The following is an 18,557-nucleotide window of genomic DNA, read 5'->3' as shown; positions in this document are numbered from 1 at the left end:
GACAATCTCAGCTAACGGACGCATGTAGACATTAAAAAGAGGTGAGAGGAGAGAAGATCTTCTGGAATATGTATTGTTACTATCATCTCATATCTGAAAGCCACTGTGAGATGTAAAGAAGGGGTCATGGGACTAGATTAAAGTCCTCCTGTTGACCAATAGTGATAGACAGATCTCTTCCATTATTCCATGCCTGTTCATGTAGTGGTGGCTAGTTTTCTGGCTGTGCAGTACGGCTGGTGGACAACTCTCATAGCACAGATGCCTTAATTGAATGTAACCGGTGTAAGTTACAGTTGGTTGCCAACCGCTGAGTGTTATAGTGTTAGTGTGGGCCAGAATTATTATGTATGAAGTTACATAATTCTATAATACACGGCGAAGCACAGATCACTGTTCTTAACTTACCTGCTTATCAAAAGTAGTTTGCGCGTTGGGTTGTTTCCAATCTGTGGATTGTAAGGTAAAGATTGAGCTTGAAGGTGCGACTGTCTTTCCAGGTCCTCTTGCTGGGATGTGTGATAGTGTAGTTGTCTTGGAAATAGCTGTGTTTTCAACTGTCTTTGGAAGCGTCCAGGCTCCTGGATACTTTGAATGCTGCCTGGTAGTGAGTTCTAGAGCTTGGACTGAGAAAGCAGTGCTTCATACGGATTCCTTATGGTAAGGTGGTATACGTGGTGCAAGACTGGGGCACAGTGTCCTGATTTGGTTGTCTTGCTTGAATTTAACTTATAGGTGTAGCGGTCCTTTTCCTTGGAAACTCTGTGAACAATGCAAAGTGCCTTGGACATTGACCTTTGTGCTATAGGTAGCCAGTGGAGTTATTATAAGACTGGATTCATGTGTTCTCTTGGGTGAAGGCAGAGAGGAAGTCTAGCAGCAGTATTTTTGATGAGTTGTATTTTGTGTATTATGAATGCTGCACCAAGGCATTGGCTGGTATAGTCAAGACTGGAGATTACAACTATGAGGATGGCTTGTAGTGTCTGTTGGTATCCAAGGTATGGGAGGATGTACCAAAGGGTTTTCATTGTGTAGAAGGCGGGCTGTTTTGCATTAAGATGATGTACCAACTATAGGTCTGACTCCATGGTTACCCCTAGGTTTCTGGCCTTTCTTTTTTTTTTTAAATGTATTTTTATTTTCATTGTATGCAGAACATAAAGAACAAGGCAACCATGCACAACAGGTGCCAGTTTCAGCAAAGGGTTTCTGGCCTTTCGTGATATGGTTATAGGGGCCTCAGATTCCTTAGGCCATATGGTGGCAGGCTGTTATTTTGTCAATGTCCGCAGATCATAAGCTCTGTCTTTTGGGTATTTTGCTTTAGATGTTTTTCACCATCCACTTGTTTATGGCCCAAATGCAGTCATCAAATGTTAAATTGTAGAATTATTTCAGACCATAGATTTTTAAAAATGATTTGGGTGTCATCTACATAGTTCTAACATGTGAGGTTGAATGATTTAGTCAGGTTGGGTAAGGAGGTAACGTAGATGTTGAATAGTAGAGGGGCTCTCTGTGGGATGCCACAGTGTTGTGTGTGAGGAACCAATATGAAAGGTGGTATCCATAGTAGTTCGCTGTCACACCTGAGAGGCCAATAATTCAACGGGCATTAGCTTAACTCCCTTCTCACCTTTCACATATGGTATGTCAAACAAGAATTTGCTGTGTGAAGAGATTGCACAACTGTACAGGACATCGAGTCATGGTCTTCTCAAGCCAGAAACTTTCATGACTTTGCCTATTTCTTATACATAAGTGCGTTTCACTACTCAAACCTAACAGACTTTCAGAAGCAATGTACAATCAGGAAACTCCAGATTCCAGTGTGGCATGGTGGTGGTTTAATTAGCCCATTGTGCTGGGGCAGAATTAACACAAGTCAGGTATAACTTATATTTGCCTGACATAGCTCCAGCCTACACTAGCCTGCTGTGAAGTATAGCCTGGTGAGATAAGGTATGTGCTCTGCGGATCGTTATTTTGTTTGCAAGAGCCAGATAGTGTACCTGCTGTAGAGGGGAGCAAATAACTTAACTAGCAGTAGTGTGAATCAGAAATTGCCCAATATAGCCGGCCATGTCGCAAAGGGCTGCTCTAACGAAGTAGCTTTAATAAATGGTTTAATATCTAGATAACCCTGTCAGGGTCAACACACAGAGGAGTTAGCTCCTTGAACCAAATATTGCCTTTTTTGCACAACATCAAATAACATTTTCTGAATTTATACATTGTAACTTAAGATCTGCATAGTATGAATTTGCTTTTTGAAATGTATTGATCCTTTTAAATTCTGCTTTATCTAATTTATGGTAATCACAGATACATTGCTGTTATGCAGTCCTATGTAAGTAATTAACTAAATGCACTATTTGGTGAACATTTGGGGTAGTGTTTTTATTGGGAGAAGAGCATAAACTCTGGGTGGTAGGAATTTTATGGATCCCCACATAATCAAGAATTGTCCATCACAGAAATATGAGGAAAATCTGTGATTTAGCCAAGGTTTGCAGGGCATTCTGGGTAAGAAGAATTATTGAGATCCATGCAAACCACACAACCGCAGACGTCCCTAGTTAACTTGTTTTCAGAAATGTCTGGGCCTGAAAGGTTTTCCTGGGTACCGGCTGAGCCCTGGCCTAAATACGACAGCTACTCACATCGCTAGAATTGGTCAATTTGCAAGGCAAAATCGTAATCTTTCCTTGTGTCTTATAAGGCTTATGGAGCCTTTTCTTTTATTGGCGACAGCTCAGTCACATAAGTAGGGTACTACTGTTATATAGTGTAGGAATACTGTGTGGTAGGACTCTTGTGGATCCCTGCACAATCCATTAGCGCGATCTGCTTTCACTTTTGTTTTGTAGTGCACACAGAGTGCTGCGCTACACAGCAAAACATAAAATCAAACTTGGGACTTGTGGGAAGAAATGTTTTTCACATGGCAAATTTGATTTTGGAACAAAAAACTTTCTGGTGTTTTTACCAGAAACATTTTCTTTTCCAGTACTGTGAATGGCCCTTTGAAGTCCAGAGTACTGTGACAATAGCATGGTGGGCATTAAAGGATCACTGTCTGCCCTAAAGCAGTTAAAGCCCACCAATATCATGAAGCCTGATGTCCTAGCCAACAAGAATTTACAACAAACTGCAGGGATGTGAAGGCCACATTGCATTAACCGGTTTGTTCCATGATCGTAGAGGATTCTCCAGGTCCAGTGCACTCTAGCCCAAGCAATGTTAGCCACATGTAGGGTGTCACATGGGGGGTCCTATGCAAGGAGTCCACTGCATGTGAAAGAGTAGAAAAATGTCCATCATTCTGGAAGTGTGAATCTCTGTGGCATCCAAATGGAAAGTGCCATTCAAGCACCATCAAAGAGAGAGGTTATCACAGAACAACCACTCAGAGCATTAGAGGCAGTGCTGCTGCTAATGTCTTCGGACAGGCCCATCCCAGGTGCACACAATCACCTAAACTTTACCATGCCTACCTGCTTTGCTGGTCGATGTCTTAGGAAGGTCTCTCTATGTACAACACCTTTCGCACAACCTGTCGGAGCCCGCTTCAAGTCTGAAGTTTTGAATGGTGCTGTATATGAAATGTAATTGACGTATCCATCTTATGTCACACCTTACAGTGAAATTCATTGCAGTACCTTTGCAACTTCCCCTGTAAAATGACATTTAAATTCGCTTTAGTTTTCATCATGAATCCCTAAAATATTTAAAACAAACTCTACGCCACTAATTTACCAAATGTTCTTGATGGATATATGTTCCAAGCTCTCTGTGAAGATATTTTAAATTAGTGGTGAGTAAAATTATAACTTCTCTTATAAAGATGGTCAAAATTAGGAAACTTCCTACTTTATGAAGCAGACAAGGTTTACTTTACTTGAGGTGAGTTTTATTCTTTCGGGCTTTCCAGATTGGATGATTTCCTGATGCAGAATGTCTGAGAAAGGGAATCACCCAGCAAAACATTTTTGAGTGGGGAGACTGTACATTAACCCCCTCGTGTAAGAGGTGTGGGAGGGAGGGCTCTGGCGAGAGACAAACATTTTTTTATAAGAAAGGAACTTGATAAGGTTTGCATGGCACAATGCTTGAACAGTTTAGAAAATACAAAAAGTTGAGTCCGCCTACTTTACAACTTTAAATTCTTCTACTGTAAATCCCATCTAATTGATAGGATTTAAAGTTAGATTGTGGAAAGTCAATTGAGTGCACTTTAATATGTACCTTAAAAAATCCACATATCGCTTCACATAGAATTACACTGTGGGCACCATGAATATCGAAACCAGAATATCGATGGCACTAAATGTCGAGGACAGAATATCAAATCCAAAACATCGACAGGCAAGTATAGTTTTTCTATACCTTGCTCCACATATATGCACCTATGCAATGTATACATCTTTAAGGTATGTAGATGTGGAGTTAGGAATAGTTAATCTATACTTCCATATATGCCTTTCAAAATTCTGTCCTTGGTATTCGTGTACCATGATATTCTAGGGGTTGTTATTTAGTAGTACAACCCAGATTTGGGAAAGAATGCACGTAAAGAGCACAGCTTTAATGTTTGGTCATAGCTGAGGGTCATGGCCCCCCAAAAATATACTTCTGGCTATGGGCCTGCCAGTATAACACTAATTTGGATGAGATATTTGCCAATTGGCAGAACATGTATTGGTTCTATTCTGGGCAGCACTTTCCCAGCCTAAAGGAAGTATCAAATGGTGGAACAATTTCTCACCTCTTTTTGTAGTTTGCATTTTATGGCATTTCATTAAATGTAAGGTTTCTCTCTGATACCGCAAATGGTTACACCTATGAATCCACCTTTAGAAAATGGTGTTCGATGACATGTTTGATCTACTTCCTTTATTTCTACATTGGAAAGCCTGTAACATTATTGTACCGGCCAAGCGTGACAATTGAACTCAAATAATTGTTTTCCATAGCAAAGTGAATGGGGCAACAATTGTGTGTTTAACAGGCAATATAATCAGTGCAGACCATATGATTAGGCTAAAAAGAACTCTGAGCCAATCTGCAGATATTCAGCTGACTAAAGGCACACAATACTAGTGTAAGAACTTGAACTCTTGGCCTCACTCACATTCACTGGATCACACAGGAACTGTGATGATATTTGAAATAATCTTCAACATAATTTCACTGACTATAATTTACTGAATACAGATAATGCAATGGAAGCCAACAGGTCTTGGTTCCCTTCATGTTTGTTCCCTTCATTTAGGACAAATCAAATCCTTGCATAAAAGTGAGTACCCTGGGTGCGCTCTTCAATCTATCACAGTGAGATTAGGCATAGCCATTGATAGGGTGGAGGGGATAACTATGATTTGTAGATATACTGGTGTCACAGGCCAAGATGATATTAGGCACTGGGCACAATAGCACTGCCTCTGTACTCAACCAACAGTAATATTATAGGCAAATATTCATTGAGGGGCTCAATGTTACACCCTCTCTATAAAATAGGTAGCTTAGCTCTTCTGTATATCATCTCATCACCCTTTCGAGCATTGAAGTTCACTTTATGCAAAGGATATTGCTTGGAGACTTAGACGATTTGGTGTACAAGGCCGATTACCTGCATGTTATCAGTTTCAACGGTCCATGCATATCTGCCAAGCAAACCATTTGCCCGAGTATAGCAATAGGAGGCCCCTTTAAAGAGATTCTCAGATGTCCAACTGTACCACCATGGTGCATAGTAAGCCTATCGTAACTCTATTGAATGCGGAATTAAAGTGGGCAAACGTACAGGAGTGGATAGCATCAGTCAATTCTGCTTTGTCGAACGATATGTAGGGGTGGCAAAATTGCAAAGCCTTGAGTACATGTCAATAGATGATAGAGGCCCATCATTTTGTGTAGATTAGCAGCACAGCAGATGTCAACAGGTCTACTCAACTGCCATGGAGGTCTTAAGTGTGATTTCATGTTCCTCAAAATCACAATGCTTCTTATTGCTCTCCTTCATTAAACATCATTCACAAGGGTTTTGGCTGATTGCCATAAAGGTTGGTAATGTGCTCTGTTCACCCCAGATGTGTAAAGCAATGATGTTCATGGCATCCCTAGGTCTATCTTCAGCCCTGCCCTTACCCCGTCATTTGTGGAAATCATGACATCTCGTTGTTTCACAGCCTGTAGCATTCTGCCCCAGTCCAGGTCACTTGAGCTAGGCTGTAGTAGAAGTAAAACTTCCTTAATCTCTGTTTCACTTCACTAACAATTTTATATTTCATCATCATGCTTCGTATTGTTATGTACATATTTATCTTATCCTCTTTACAGCCGTTGTTTGTTTGGTCTGGCTGCATAACTTAATGGCTTAATAACTAGAGCAAGTACAGGGCAAGATGCTACGGCTACATCGGCGGTGCTTCTTGGCGTGAGGGCCATCCCTGCTGCACACGGGTCAATGGATATGTAAGAAGTCTCTCTGGCTGTGTGTTCCTGTTCTCTCACCAGACAGGACGCAGTTGTTGCTGCTTTGGAGCAGCAACCAGGTCAGCTACTGTGCGATGAGCTAGCCGGGTGACACAGGAGCAGAACTCTGAGCCTACATACTGCTGCCTGCTGCTCTCTTTCCACAGTGGCTATTGTATTGTAATTGTATTTATATAGCGCTTAGCACCCCTGGCGAGTCGTTAAAGCACTTTTCAGCGAGGAGCACGCTGCTCCGGAACCCAAAAAGGATTAGTGGTGGATTAGTATAGTGAAATTTGATTTAATTTGAGTGGTGGACATGACCTGCAAGTGTGTGCTTCGGACCCATTGTGCTGAAGTTGTGTTGAGCAAGGTTCCTTCATCTTGAGCCTGCAGTCCTGTTTATTTGCTAGCCTTTACTCTCTATCTGTCATCATGGGCAATCTTTGCCTCCCTGAAAGCAAAGGGGAGGGTTCAAATCTGCCTTTCTTATAAAATGTTACATTTTCATCTGTTTCTATTAGCTTACCTATCTGCTCTTCGCTCACCGGAACCATTCCCCCATCTCCTGCCTGTCATTAGGTCCTGCTTACCTGAGTGCTGACATCTTTTGCTTTTTTCTGTCCCATACAATGACCCCTGACTGTTGCTGCCTCCCAGGTGGCTGCATCTCAGCTGATTATGACTGTTTTCCTTTTCTCCTTTACTATGAGCCATCACATTGATTCTACTTGCATCTCTTGTATTGAGTGGCTTTTGTCATCAATTGATCTGTACTGGACACGACAACGCTTCAGCTAGTGTTTTACTAATCTCTGAACTTTACCTGTTGTATTGCTACCTAGTTCCCCCTATTAATTGGGCATTAGAAAAGCGAACAAGTATTAATGAAACAAAAAGCCTTTGTGTACGCCTTTGTTTGCATGCGTGAGCACATGAAAACTCGGTCTATTGACTTCTTTTGTGCAATATATATTGATACCACCACCGAGTGAAAGTCCACTTTATAATTCTTGTTAAATAATATTTAAACTAACAATACATGACAGATTATCAGACAAGGTTCCTTTTATTCTCTGGCACAGTTTAGTGTAATCTCAGTGCGGTTAACCATCTGTCAATGCCCTTCCCCTACTTCGCCCAGAGATCATTTACACAAGCCGTACAACAAATTGTATGTGCCACAGTAATTCACACCAAGACCTATTGTGTGTTTTCTCAGTGCTTCTTTTTAAACTCTGTCACTTTGAAATGCCACCTCAGGGTGTGGATCTAGGAAGAAGGCAGAGAAAGTGAAAACCTTTTAATGTGTTCAGTTCCCGCGCCTCTCCTCGGTCTCAAAAGAAACCCTTTGAAGGAGCAGAGAGTGGGCTGTGGGCCTAGAGGAGGAAACACCGCTTGGATCTATCCACAGCTTGTTACAATACCCGCACTGCATGCCAGGGGTTGCATTTATCATCTGTGCTGAGAGCAGTGAGAGAGAGGCACACCCCCTCCCAACACAAAAATGCATTGAGAGCAGAGTTTACTGGCAGGACAACCAGCCTCCTTTAGGGCATCCATTGTGTGTGGCACAAGCACCCTGGCTGTTATCACTCGGCCAGCAGCATTGGCATTCTTCTAAAGTAGAGCCTTGTTTCAGTGGGATCATTGCTCTCTTCCAAACGAACTACTAGGAATCCTTTGAATGAAAACTTATGGGGTATAAAACATGTTCATTAGGTTTGTGTGTGTGTGTGTGTTCTAGGCTACCACCCACAAACTCATTAGCTTGTGGGTATTTCCAAGTCTATTGCAAATAGCTCCCCCACTCTGCAAACACACGCAAATGTGCTGCTATAAAAGGAAGCAGGAAGTGTTTTTGCAGGTTGGTAATAGAGACAGAGAGCCCCCACATTTTGTGGAAGCGAAGAGTAACGTCCCTCACCGTGGAGAAAAACAATTTACCCTGTGGAGAAAAAACATACTTAGGGGATAGCTCTGTATAGCTCTGAGATTGATTTGCTCACTCTAAAGCACGCAGTATAGCTCTGAGATTGGTTTGCTTGCTCTAAAGTGCACAGTATAGCTCTGAGATTGGTTTGCTTGCTCTAAAGTGTGCAGTATAGCTCTGAGATTGGTTTGCTCACTCTAGAGCATGCAGTATAGCTCTGAGATTGGTTTGCTTGCTCTAAAGTGCGCAGTATAGCTCTGAGATTGATTTGCTCACTCTAGAGCATGCAGTATAGCTCTGAGATTGGTTTGCTTGCTCTAAAGTGCGCAGTATAGCTCTGAGATTGGTTTGCTTGCTCTAGAGCATGCAGTATAGCTCTGAGATTGGTTTGCTTGCTCTAAAGTGCACAGTATAGCTCTGAGATTGGTTTGCTTGCCCTAAAGTGCACAGTTTAGCTCTGAGATTGGCTAGTTCACTCTAAAGCGCGCAGTATAGCTCTGAGATTGGTTTGCTCACTCTAGAGCATGCAGTATAGCTCTGAGATTGGTTTGCTTGCTCTAAAGTGCGCAGTATAGCTCGGAGATTGGTTTGCTTGCTCTAAAGGGCGCAGTATAGCCCTGAGATTGGTTTGCTCACTCTAAAGCACGCAGTATAGCTCTGAGATTGGTTTGCTTGCTCTAAAGTGCACAGTATAGCTCTGAGATTGGCTAGTTCACTCTAAAGCGCGCAGTATAGCTCTGAGATTGGTTTGCTCACTCTAGAGCATGCAGTATAGCTCTGAGATTGGATTGCTCTAAAGTGCGCAGTATAGCTCTGAGATTGGTTTGCTTGCTCTAAAGTGCACAGTATAGCTATGAGATTGGTTTGCTTGCTCTAAAGTGCGCAGTATAGCTCTCTGAGATTGGCTAGTTCACTCTAAAGCGCGCAGTATAGCTCTGAGATTGGTTTGCTCACTCTAGAGCATGCAGTATAGCTCTGAGATTGGTTTGCTTGCTCTAAAGTGCGCAGTATAGCTCTGAGATTGATTTGCTCACTCTAGAGCATGCAGTATAGCTCTGAGATTGGTTTGCTTGCTCTAAAGTGCGCAGTATAGCTCTGAGATTGATTTGCTTGCTCTAAAGTGCGCAGTATAGCTCTGAGATTGATTTGCTCACTCTAGAGCATGCAGTATAGCTCTGAGATTGGCTAGTTCACTCTAAAGCGCGCAGTATAGCTCTGAGATTGGTTTGCTCACTCTAGAGCATGCAGTATAGCTCTGAGATTGGTTTGCTCACTCTAGAGCATGCAGTATAGCTCTGAGATTGGTTTGCTTGCTCTAAAGTGCGCAGTATAGCTCTGAGATTGATTTGCTCACTCTAGAGCATGCAGTATAGCTCTGAGATTGGTTTGCTTGCTATAAAGAGCGCAATATAGCTCTGAGATTGGTTTGCTCACTCTAGAGCATGCAGTATAGCTCCGAGATTGGTTTGCTCACTCTATAGTGCGCAGTATAGCTCTAAGATTGGTTTGCTCACTCTAAAGTGCGCAATATAGCTCTGAGATTGGTTTGCTCACTCTAGAGCATGCAGTATAGCTCTGAGATTGGTTTGCTCACTCTAAAGCGCGCAGTATAGCTCTGAGATTGGTTTGCTTGCTCTAAAGCGCACAGTATAGCCCTGAGATTGGTTTGCTCACTCTAAAGCGCGCAGTATAGCTCTGAGATTGGTTTGCTCACTCTAGAGCATGCAGTATAGCTCCGAGATTGGTTTGCTTGCTCTAAAGTGCGCAGTAAAGCTCTGAGATTGATTTGCTCACTCTAAAGCGCGCAGTATAGCTCTGAGATTCGTTTGCTCACTCTAGAGCATGCAGTATAGCTCTGAGATTCGTTTGCTCGCTCTAAAGAGCGCAATATAGCTCTGAGATTGATTTGCTTGCTCTAAAGTGCACAGTATATCTCTGAGATTGGTTTGCTCACTCTAGAGCATGCAGTATAGCTCTGAGATTGGTTTGCTCGCTCTAAAGAGCGCAATATAGCTCTGAGATTGGTTTGCTCACTCTAGAGCATGCAGTATAGCTCTGAGATTGGTTTGCTTGCTCTAAAGTGCGCAGTATAGCTCCGAGATTGGTTTGCTTGCTCTAAAGTGCACAGTATAGCTCTGAGATTGGTTTGCTTGCTCTAAAGTGCACAGTATAGCTCTGAGATTGGTTTGCTCACTCTAGAGCATGCAGTATAGCTCTGAGATTGGTTTGCTCGCTCTAAAGCGCACAGTAAAGCTCTGAGATTGATTTGCTCACTCTAAAGTGCGCAGTATAGCTCTGAGATTGGCTAGTTCACTCTAAAGCGCGCAGTATAGCTCTGAGATTGGTTTGCTCACTCTAGAGCATGCAGTATAGCTCGGAGATTGGTTTGCTCACTCTAAAGGGCGCAATATAGTTCTAAGATTGGTTTGCTCACTCTAAAGTGCACAGTATAGCTCTGAGATTGGCTAGTTCACTCTAAAGCGCGCAGTATAGCTCTGAGATTGGTTTGCTCACTCTAGCTCTGAGATTGGCTTGCTCACTCTAAAGCGCGCAGTATAGCTCTGAGATTGGTTTGCTCACTCTAAAGACCGCAATATAGCTCTGAGATTGGCGTGCTCACTCTAAAGCGCGCAGTATAGCTCTGAGATTGGTTTGCTCACTCTAGAGCATGCAGTATAGCTCGGAGATTGGTTTGCTTGCTCTAAAGTGCACAGTATAGCTCTGAGATTGGTTTGCTTGCTCTAAAGTGCGCAGTATAGCTCTGAGATTGGTTTACTTGCTCTAAAGTGCACAGTATAGCTCTGAGATTGGTTTGCTTGCTCTAAAGTGCGCAGTATAGCTCTGAGATTGGTTTGCTCACTCTAAAGTGCACAGTAAAGCTCGGAGATTGATTTGCTCACTCTAAAGTGCACAGTATAGCTCTGAGATTGGCTAGTTCACTCTAAAGCGCGCAGTATAGCTCCGACATTGGTTTGCTCACTCTAGAGCATGCAGTATAGCTCTGAGATTGGTTTGCTCGCTCTAAAGAGCGCAATATAGCTCTGAGATTGGTTTGCTCACTCTAAAGTGCGCAATATAGCTCTGAGATTGGCTTGCTCACTCTAAAGCGCGCAGTATAACTCTGAGATTGGTTTGCTTGCTCTAAAGAGCGCAATATAGCTCTGAGATTGGCTTGCTCACTCTAAAGCACGCAGTATAGCTCTAAGATTGGTTTGCTCGCTCTAAAGAGCGCAATATAGCTCTGAGATAGGTTTGCTCACTCTAAAGCGCGCAGTATAGCCCTGAGATTGGTTTGCTCATTCTAAAGCGCACAGTAAAGCTCTGAGATTGGTTTGCTCGCTCTAAAGAGCGCAATATAGCTCTGAGATAGGTTTGCTCACTCTAAAGCGCACAGTATAGACCTGAGATTGGTTTGCTCACTCTAAAGCATCCAGTATAGTCCTGATTTTGGTTTGCTCGCTTTAAAACAAGCAGTATATTTTTTAGCATTCCACTGCGGTCATGCTTGCGTGATGTAAGAAAATGTATTAAATTTAAACACACCCACAGTTCAATCTCTACTTCGGAAACCATGAAACTATAAAAGTAAATTGCCTGTTTGTTAAAGCCTGTATGGTTAAAATAGAAGTTAGGAAAAGCATCCATTGGGCTAAATGTTGCATAACAGAACTTTTTCCCCCTAAGAATGAGCATACGGTAAACGTGTAGACAACATTATTAACCTCCACTGATCCTGTGTGGTGTTTTTCTTTATCTCAACACTCTTTCAAACATGTCCAGATGTTGTTTGATGCTTCTCTCTCAGAACATGTACAGTATGACATGATCCTACTTTCAGTGTGGCAGGCATCAGTAGACCCCAAATGATACCCCATACGTGGGCGCTCCCACAGACAGCAGACATCCATCCCTGGATTCACATTACCAAATGGAAAACAATGGTTTCTAAAGCAGCCCATGTCCTTTAAACGAACAAGTGCTGCTTTAAAAAAACGTTTTCCATTTGGGAAGACATCAGTGGGAGTATATGGTTTTCCCCTAAACCAGCCGTTCTTAACATGCGGTCTGGATACGGTGGAATAACGATGGATTAAACCCAGATCTGGGACTGGGGGTGAATGTTTTGCCAATGTGCAACATTCCGTCCATCATCTAGTGTGTTTTGCTGTTCGCCATATGTGGGAAGGGTATGCCCAGACGTGGGTCCCGTACTCACTACGCCACTGGAGTCAAGCTATCCTGGCTGGAGAGGGGTGAAACTCCGAAACCGGTCCTAGGATGCTCGATTCCGATCCAGGGAAGACATGGCTTGGCGGTTCGGGCTGGACTGTTCACATGAGGCACAGGGTCAAGATTGATTTGCATATGGCAATGTCTGAACTGGGGTGGCGTGGTGAGCAAAATAACGATGGATTAAACCCAGATCTGTGACTGGGGGTGAATGTTTTGCCAATGTGCAACATTCCGTCTATCATCTTGGGTGTTTTGTCTGGATATGGTGAACAGAATTTTAGAGCCAAAATAACGGGACATTTCCCCAAAATAGAAGAAGGACCACATTTTTACTTCAACACAGCGCACAGAATGACAGTGCTCCTTAGCAGAGAAGTACAGAAGAGACAGTAAGAACATACATAAAATGTAATTTTTAAAGCCAGTAGCATGCCTGTCAATTAAATTGCTTTCTTATAACAGCTGCTAACTATCCCTGCTTTGCAAAACATAAAATGATACCTCCCGACGTTTTCAGCCGACCCTCTCTAAAAACCGGGATATGAGCTCAATTTCTTAAAATCCGCCGGGACAGCTGTCGGAAAACCGGGACCGTCTGGGCAAATCCGGGACTCCTGGTCAGGTTAGGTCTGGGGGCTCCTGGATGTCCGTGAAGCCTACTCAGGTGGTCTGCGACTGCTTACTAAATCAAATCATTTAGAAGATTAACAAAATTGTACGTAATTAAAGAAGCAAAACTGAAACTGAAAATGTTATAATGTTCCGTAAATGTTGAGGAATTTGAAATTGGAGAATAAAGCTTAAGTTTGCATCCTTAGATTGATTCGTGGGACAGTGCAAGTGCATCAAATATAATATAGTATGGACCATGGGTTGCCTTAATTGATTATTTTTTTTTTAATCCTACCTTCCCATTAAAAATAAAATTGTGATTTTTGAAAAATATTTGTGTATTGTTTTATGTTTAAAATCATCAAAATTGTTTAGGCCAGGGTCCCCGGCTTTCAGCAAATAACTACGTTGAGAGTCCTTATCTTATGTGTAACTTTGGTAGGCATGCCATGTTTATTGCAAGCACATTTTATGGTCCAGTATTTTTTCTACAATTTATTAGTATTTACTTGTATATTTTCTATGCGTCTTTTATGGCCATATATGGGTGAATGAAGGTTTCTTTGATTCTGATGACTAAGTGGCGGTTTCTGGATTCCACTAATGATAAAGTGGAGGTCACAGAAGTCAAAAGATTAGGAACCACTACTCTAGACCACTTTCCAACCCCCTCCACCCACGCCACCCGACACAGTTCAGATGTCACAAATGCCACCACAACTGAGGTGTTGGTATCTGATCAATAGTTTGCAACCACAGTTGTAGTCACAAACCACTGATACTTGTCACTGAGAAATGAAATTAGGAGAGGCTTACCGTTTCACACCCCATCTAAATGCAATTCAGAATGAGTTACTGTTTCTCGGAAAGACTCCAAGGTAAGATCCTTGAGCCTCTGTTGCTGGCAGACAGATCAGAAGCAGGGACAGGACTTGTGGCTGGCCCCTTCTATACTCAAGGGTCATCACCTGTGAGTCAAAGCAAAGGGGCATAAGGTATATGGGATTCCGTCAATACCCTCCCTCTCTGGCGATGTGTGGGACTGGTAGAGACATCGCCTGAAGACCTCAAGCCGAATCTCAGCCAGATACCATGGTAGGGGTTCCCTCATCTATCACACTGCATACCTGTTCTACTGCCTTCTAATACTATTTATAAAACTTCACAATATTCTCTGACCACAAGGGCTCAGTGTATGTCAGGTCTTCCACAGTGAGAAGCACCATCTCTCTCTAGGGAATTTTCATGCATTACCATTTTTCTATTAAGCGAATGTATGGATAATCTCTCCACCCATCACTTTTAGTGTGAATTGACAGTTTGGAATATATATTCTAACTTGCATTACAAAAGAGTGGCACGGTTTAAAGCCCCTTGTACAAATTATCTATGGTTTTGCTATGCTCCCTTTCACCAGGGTGTGGATGGAAGGATTAATAACTGGTGGCAGTATTACAAGTATGGCCCATTTTCCTTGTTTGCAAAGAAAGCCATTCAAAAGACACACCTAGCACAAACAGGGACAGTGCACTGAATTAAAATAAATGTGCTGACCCAGGGCAGACGAGGGTAGCCCACTCAAATGAAATACAGAACAACTGTTTAAAAGCTGCTCTGTGTTTCTCTGTGCAGGCATCAACCCGCCTCCACTTTTAATGGGGATTAGAAATCCCCTTGCTGGTGAGTGCAGTGAGTGACTGCACCCGCCTGCAGGGGGATGCCTGAAGGATCCACTACTCCCCCCTAGACTGAAAACATCCTTAACCACATATTCACTACCACGATCTGCCTTTGCAACGCATTCATTACCCCGACTGCGATGTTACCACGAGTTCCTTTACCACGCAAGATGTTGCAACGACTTGCTTTAGGGGGCACGTTCCTGGACTGGTGATGGAGGTCCAACACCTTCCCTACTGTTGCTTAGACTGGATCTGCAATAGTAAATTATACTATTCCAAAGTCCAGTGCCCTGTCGGGTAGTCCCCTACTTCCCAGTAGAAACTGCGTGTTTGTTGGGTAACATAAACGTAGGGATGGTGCTAGAGTGATTCTGTACACCCCTGCAGGATATGTCATTCTAAAGACCAGCTAGCCCACAGTGCCACTCTTAGCCCCCCTAAACCTAGAAGGGTGGCAAATAGTTTTGGAAACCACAGAACATGATGACCCTGAGCTCTCCCAGGGATCATGGTAACAGATCTAAAACCCTTTCACCGAGTCATTCTTTCCCGCAGATAAGTATACAAGAAATGCACAGTGGGGAGTATTCAATATTTATTGACCCCAAGTGATTCTTGTATAAAATGTACGGTCTGCAATGATCAATAGACAGGAGCAGATAAAAGTGATTAGCAATATCAGGACAGTGAACAGACTGAAAAGTTCCACCATCTTGCTCAACCATGTATATATGCGGGCATATAAAACAATCTCTAGCTAGCGTACTCCTGCTACTCACTCCCCCTCACCAAAGTGTCTAGGGTGTGTGTGTATGTTCTGCCAAGAATCCCCCATCGGATGATCCAACCCCATTACCTGAAGGGAAGGTTTGTAGGTCCCCGTCGTGATGACAAATTGGACACCCCTCTTCGCAGAGGGATGAGCAAGCAGCTGGACTGAGGTTTCAGTGTGTGGTGATCTTGCAAATTACAGCAAGTGCTCTTCTGCCTCGAGCCGGAAATTATTGTTTATTTATATCAGAAAGCATCCTTGCCCTGGGCTGAGATTCTAGTCAGGCCACCATTGTTTATGTGCTATAGATAGGTGTGTCACCGCATGGGTGAAAGCAAACAATCGCATTTGCACAATGTATGCATAGATCTTGTACATGATGTTCGAGGTATTATGATAGTGTTCTTGTAAAGTTGATTTGGTAAGCAAGTGTAGTTTCATGGAAACTTATCTGCACTGTCATGGATGCAAATGTGTGTTAAAAGTAATTGTGTGAGAGTGAACGCAATTTAGGAAAAGCCTGTGTGCATGTAAAATGGTAGTGTTTCTTTCTTGGTCTAACCGGGACACCTGACAGCCCCCCTAAGTGAAGTCATTGTAATGACTTGTGTGTTAAAGAAATACGTGGTAATGTTGCAGTCAGGGTAGAGACTGCGTTGAAAAGGCATGCGTGGTAAATGCATGCAGTGTTCTGTCATACAACCCCCCACACCCTACCCGACACCCAGTTTCTGCTCCACGCGACGATTTCCCGTTATATTCGGACGCACTGGCAAGGGACACCAGCAGAACCCCCTACCTTCCACCTTTTGCGCTCTCTCCATATAATGGGCCATGGACGATGTCTGGTTCGTTGGCTTTACAGGGGCCTCCGGGAACATACTCAGGTTTCAGTGGTCGCTCTCCGGACACGGTGGGAGACAGACCTGTCCCGAGCACTTAGTGACAAAGAATGGGCTTATATATTGGAGTACCCTAAAAAAGTGTCCCGCAACTGCAGATTGAAAACTATTCAATTATTTGTCCTCCACAGGGCGTATCTTACTCCCCATGTACTGAGTAGGATGTACAATACGGTGGCTGCAACCTGCCCCCGCTTTCTGGCACCGGACGCTGATCTCGTACACATGCTGTGGCTTTGCCCGGCGCTGAGGGGATACTGGGGTGGGAGAACGCATGTCTTAACCACAATTACTGAACGCCCCGCCTGGGATACTGCAGAGGCTTGTTTATTGGGCCTTTTACCGATCCCCTTGAAAGCAAAGCTGTTGCGCCGTTTCGCCAACCTGGTATTAATGCTGGCGAAGCGCCTGATAACACAGCGGTGGAAGTCCCGCACGCCGCCGAGTGTGGAGGCTTGGAGAGACGAGGTCTTGAGATGGGCGGTGGCGGAGCGCGAGGCGCTGTACCGAGAGGAGAGTCGAGGGCTGCGCAAACGACCGATCTCCCTGGAATGGGCGCATCTGACCGAATTATTCAAGGGCGAGATGGAGGAGGAGGAGGGTGGGGGGGGAGGCTGTGGTGGCTGCCCCCCCGGAATTCCCCCGCATGAGCAGTGGTACCGGTGGACAGAGGTGGGTCGTTATGGCCGAGAGTGTGGGGCTGACTCCTGGTCAGGGGATGTGTGATGTTTAGTGTGAATGTGTCTGTTATCCGATGGGGGTGTGTGCCGTAGGGCGGGCCCCCCCGCACACCCCCCCCCCCACAAGTTGAGGGAGGGTCTTGCCTGTCCATTTAGTCCCCCCCTTTGGTGCTGCGTGCACCGGCCTTTCTCCTTCCCCTACCGGGAGCTGGGGGGGTTTTGACCTCTGCCCTGGCCCGCCCCTTCTTTCCCCCCCCCCCCCCAAGGATATGCTCTGAGTCCCCCCCAGAATAAGATTGTTTTCTTCGTGGCATAGTTGGGTAAGGAGGGTGGGATGTGGGATGGGGGTCAGTTGAGCGGGCACTGCTCCCTTTGGGCACGATAGGTTGGAGGCTAGGAATGTACTGCATAACACTGTGTTGAACTGATGACCTCCTTATTTATATTGTGATATTCTGGATAGGCTTCGATGACAACACCACATGGGGCACAGCGGTAGTATAATGCCTGCATTGTATCCTGAGCGCTCTGTATAACTAAAATGCTCAATGTAATGTGTACTACGATGTACCCCCACTTGAAAATCCCAATAAAGTTGTTTAAAAAAAAAAATACAACCCCCCACATCCCAGAAGGCTGCTTTTAGGGGGCGCACTGAAAGTGTGCACATTTTTAGTCAGCCTCTTAAAGGCACGTTTGCCTCTGAGCACCACATCAGTAATACGTCATGGGTGCAGAGGCAAAGTGATTCCCTCATTTGCATGGGGCCACACCCCCATGCAAGGGAGGGAACGCCCTCTCATGATAGCGCTGGTGCAACAGGTGCACCAGCACTCTCAGTATCACAGAAGGGGCCACACAAGTGTCTGTAATACCATTGGGCCCCGGGGAGCTTAAAATGGGCGCACACGTCCGATGGGCACCCGGGGCACAATTTATAATATGGGCCTGGGTTGTCATTTTCTTAATAATATATTTTTTCAAACATTTACACCTCTGAAAATGTTCCAACTTGGGACAAAACAAATGTTAGATGTTCTAATGTAACGTGGCTGGTCCATCAATATACATATATATTGCATCTAAATCTGGATGGTGATTGATCTGGTATGGACTAAACCATTCCTATTAATACATATACAATATTTGTATTTAAATATGGCCAGCTTATTAGCTCTTCAACAACAAAGTATAAAAAGCTTCCTTTATGGACAAGGAGCACTTGAAGAAAATTCACTGCATCTGGTAATTCTTAACTTGAAC

The 18,557-nt window shown here is 43.8% G+C and overlaps 1 protein-coding gene across 7 annotated transcripts in view; it reads right to left on the bottom strand.

The window, feature by feature from the left end:
* Nucleotides 1–18,557, bottom strand: part of KCNE1 (potassium voltage-gated channel subfamily E regulatory subunit 1) — a 162,983-nt gene that overhangs the window by 128,891 nt on the left and 15,535 nt on the right. The window contains exon 1 of one of the 7 annotated variants that reach the window (XM_085621337.1): nt 3,501–3,551. The exons of the other annotated variants lie outside the window; for them this stretch is intronic. The gene's annotated coding sequence lies outside the window, so the exon portion shown is untranslated. Of the gene's footprint in view, nt 1–3,500; nt 3,552–18,557 lie in introns of those variants that run through there. 7 annotated transcript variants of the gene reach the window in all.

This window comes from Triturus cristatus, chromosome 8 (assembly GCF_964204655.1).
Source record: "Triturus cristatus chromosome 8, aTriCri1.1, whole genome shotgun sequence".
Taxonomy (NCBI): Eukaryota; Metazoa; Chordata; class Amphibia; order Caudata; family Salamandridae; genus Triturus; species Triturus cristatus.
The sequence above is the reverse complement of the archived record's forward strand: the minus strand, read 5'-3'. Positions and strand labels throughout refer to the sequence as shown.